Genomic DNA, 4,520 nt, shown 5'->3' with positions numbered 1-4,520 from the left:
TGCTGCTGCTGCTGCTGCAACACCGGCCTTCAAACCTTAACTTATTCACATCCAATTTAAGAGCCCACACACTGCAACAAATGAGGAGGAGAAAGCTCTTATGTAATAACAACAATGATCACAATAAATGTGATTTATGAAACAAGTGAAGCAGAGTTCAATGAATATTTCACTAAATAGTTTTGTGTCAAAGCTGTTTTGATACCAGTTCATATCAAAACTCACATATTACGTCAAAACTGACAAAAATCAGAACAGAAAAGGCGATGTGTATTTTGTGAAGCAAACAAAGGCTACTCTGGAAGCAGTAGGAATTTAATCCTTTCCACCCTAGTGGTCCCGCTCCTGGAACCACACAGTATCTGTTATTAAAGTGAGACCTGCCACTGCCATTTTGAGAAGGTCGCAGAGCGTGGCACATTTGCCTCTCCGAAGCTTATTAAATGGATAAAACGGATAATATTGCATTGCCCCGCTTCATTTATACTACATCAAATTTAGTGGATATGTCAGTAAATACAACACCACTAAAATGTGAAATCTTTTTTAGGCACATCTCCAAACATTTGAGTATGAATAATAAAAACCCCTGAGCCACTAACAAGGGCATTGTCATTATGGATAATTTAAAAAACAAATGCCATCCCATATAGTAGCAATCCAGACATCAACTCACTGATCAGTTTGCACAAAGATGGGGTAGAAACTGACTGATCTGCACTGTTGAGTTAACATCAGCTGCTAGCTCACTTTAGCTCCTCGACAGCACAGACTGAATAAAGTAGAATCCACACAATCTACACACAGTTCACTTGTTCTTCCACAGCCTCAAATGTCCAGCAGACAGTTATGTCTGCAGAAAGAATCACTGGTGCCAGCCTGCCCTCCATGGGGGACCTGTACACCTCACGGGTCAAAAGGAGGGCGGAGAGGATCACTGCAGACCCCTCACACCCTGGACACAACCTGTTTGAACTCCTCCCCTCTGGACAGCGTTACAGGACACTGTGAACCAAGACAACCAGGCACAGGGACAGTTTCTTCCCCCAGGCCATCACTCTGATGAACAGTTAATCCATGACTGGACACAGCAATGACCCCAGTGCAATAAATTGTAAATATAACGCAACATGCATATCAGTCTGAAAGCTCTTCTGTTGTAATGTATATAGATGAGTATATATTTATAAATACTCTCTCTTTTTCCCTATTTTTGATTGCACATATTCTTTTTGAATGCACACATTTTTCTTATTTTCATTTTTTTTTATTTTTCATTGTTTTTATTTTCTGTGTTCATTGGTACTCTCTATTCCCTATTGCCTACAAACACATTGAGAGTCTCTGCACCAAAGTCAAATTCCTAGTATTTTCAGACATACTTGGTCATTAAAGATGATTTACATTCTCATCTCGTAGCTAGAGATAATACGTCTTCAACATAGCAAACCGAGAGATCAGATCCATGGACAGTCTTTTTTCAGTCTGTCTCTCTCGTCTACAGGATTTCTAGGTCCTCTACGTGTTAGCCACAGCCAGGTAAACAGAGCAGCATGTGTGCAGACTGTTGTGACTCACCACACCTATCATCTACATTATTTTACTTGAAACAATCTTTTTTGAGCACAATGTAACAACTTGTTATCCACAAAGAAGACATTTTACACACCAGGAGGTCCAAACTGAACCAAGTAACCAATGTATGCATGTAGCAGTCAGCACAGATGCACATGTTTACTGAGGTGGAAATGCAAAGATCGACCTTGGGGTTTCAAGAAGCAATACTTAATCATTCAAACAAGAGTCGCCAGTAATCGGAAAATGGGTATTTTTATCCAGCCCTATCCCATAGCATCACGGTCAGCTGATGAAGGGTGTTTTTCAGTCTCTAATTTAGCATCTTTCAACTCTCATTCCGGGGTGACGGGGGACAGGGAGACCTATCGTATTTCAAGATTCTCTTCCCAGATGTCACTCATCCACAGAGCCCAAGATTGTTCATTTTGGCCTTATAGCTGTGGAGCTATTACTGAATCAATTTGGGGATGTTTTTTCAGGTGGAAATTACAAACAAATTGCCCAGGGCTTTGCAGTCACTGCCAGGAAGCAGGTTGCGTCTCTATCAACCCTAATCCAATCTACAGTATGACCCAGCCAAACACTGCTGCCCTCTAGAGGTGATGCCGTGATTGAATTTCACAAGAACACATTTAATGAATATTTCAAAGTTGTATAAAATTCATTATTAAAATATAGTTTCTAGCCTTCAGTTGCCATGACAACTCTACTTCAAAAATACAGAAAGCAAGGCTACCCCCCTTTAAGCTCCTCAGGCAAGATATTCAGTATAAAGGAGGCCCTGATAGCAGAAGAGAAGTCTTCATTCTCAAATGCAGTATTCACAGCGCACAACAAGGCCACAGTAGCACAGATTACAGTCCCAGTGAGGAGGTATGTTGCATTTCTTTCCTAACTCCTAATTTCGAGGGAAATGCTAACACAACAAAGGAAACTCTGCTTTGATTTGTGTCTTTATTTGTACATATTACTGTTTAACTGCAGCTCAAAAGTTATGAGGTGAATAACAATGCATCTCCTCACGCAGGCCAAGTCTCTCCACTGTCGAATTCAACCTGAGTCCCACAAGCCGTAATCCATCCTAAGTATAAAATAAGCAATTTGCAAAAAGTCAGTGAGCTTTGGAAGGCCTTCAGTCCCTCGCAGCTGACTGGAGCTTTAATCATTAGAACCCTTTTTGAAAAAAGAAAAATAATTACTTGAAGACTGAGAAATAATGCAGCAAGACTTAATTCAATTTGATGAACCATGCACAAGAAATGTGGCTAGTGTTCAAATGAGACCATGTGAATAAACCTTTGGGCTCCCACACCTCACCACTTTTTATGTTAACAAAATAAAAGAATATATGTCCTGAGTCAATAACAACATGCCTCTAAACAGCCAAGATGATCAAAATCTCAGGATCAGAGCGCACCACAAGGCAATAAAATACAGCTGATTGCAATCTCTGAACATAAAACATAACTGACCCCAGCTCAAAAATGAGTCCGCAAACTTGACATGTTAGTGTGTTTCCTGAAAGAACCCTGGTGTTTATTTGAAAGCCGAACAGACACCCAAACACACCCAGTCTGGTTTATGCTCAAAGCCCAAAGGCTCGTGGGAGAGAGAATGGCTACACCCTAAAACACACCGGCCATTCATCAACTATTTATTTAGCTGCCACAACTCTTAAATAGCACATTATAAAAGAGGGAATTAATTTCAAGTGTGAAGAAACCCAATTAATTCACAGCGAGAGGAAGCTAATCCATTTGTCACTCTAGCTGTGCATGTGTGTCTGCATGTACAGTTTACTATGGCAAATGTGTTTTGCCGTGTGTGAAAGTGTATTTGAGCGTCCATGTGGTAATTCTACACACCTAATGGTGGGCTACATGAAGCCGTGACTGAGTGGCTATGTGCTACCTTTACCGATTAGCTCAAACGGTCCAGGTCATCTTCTCCCCAGATATCGCAGGGTCATTAAGATGCACAAGCATGTTTCATTGCTCATTCACTAATGCTTAGAGCTTCCATGCAATGGGCATTACTCAGCTGCATTACTGACCCTTCTCTACTGAAGGCCAGCCAAACACAGGCTTTTATCAGCCAATTAACATCTGCAGGACAAGGGCTGATTAGTGGCTGCAGAAATCTCATCCACCCGACATAATAAACGAGAAAAATTGAGATTAGCACAGTACTAAGTGGTTATGGAGACTTCAAGGGCATTGTCAGAAGAAGTTTGGTTTAGAGTTTAGTGCAATTGTGCAAATGATTTAAACAACAAAGGCAACACATACAAACATGTATTGGATCTAAACAATGTGGTATACAAGAAAAATTAATTAACAAGCTAGGGAGATGATATGAATTCTACAGTGTGTGCGCTCAACTAGATGTTGTGTGTCCACTTTCAATAAATCCCTAAGTAACAGTTAGTGTTGAAGATGATAAACAAATTCCTTCAAGCCAGTGCAGCTTCAAGTTCAAAAGCTTTCATGTGAAACCATACATATGAAACGTCACAATAAATCTGACAGCTCAACCAGACAACCAAACAGAAGCGTGACAGGATGCTGTTGTCTGCTTTAGGCTACAGAAACCCATAGCTGTGTGGCCCTCCTAAAAACTCAGCAACACGAGTGACCAGAATGTCACGTAATGTTTTGCTGGAGAAGCTGGGGAAGGCAAAATCAGCAGCTAGTTTACAAATCATTTTTAGCCATCCCCTGTGAACAGCGCGTTTCCCTCAGTACCGGGAAACGGTACTCATCACAGATTTAGCACTCTCAAGCGTGTAAATGTACCACATCAATTTAAGGGCCATGTGCTGTATGTACTGTAGGGGAGGTTTAAATGTACTCTATCAAGTTTTAGATCACTAGTAGGATGTTTGAAGCATGTGACCCCACAAGACCACATGCATACTAGCACGCAGACAATGATACACATTC

General features: G+C 40.9%; 1 protein-coding gene across 1 annotated transcript in view; it reads right to left on the bottom strand.

Moving 5' to 3' along the window:
• The window catches only part of snx29 (sorting nexin 29), a 126,685-nt gene that overhangs the window by 45,181 nt on the left and 76,984 nt on the right, over window positions 1-4,520 (bottom strand). The window lies entirely within an intron of this gene.

Source organism: Monopterus albus, unplaced genomic scaffold (assembly GCF_001952655.1).
Source record: "Monopterus albus unplaced genomic scaffold, M_albus_1.0 scaffold236.1, whole genome shotgun sequence".
Classification (NCBI taxonomy): Eukaryota; Metazoa; Chordata; class Actinopteri; order Synbranchiformes; family Synbranchidae; genus Monopterus; species Monopterus albus.
Note: the sequence above shows the minus strand (reverse complement) of the source record. Positions and strands in the feature narration are given on the sequence as shown.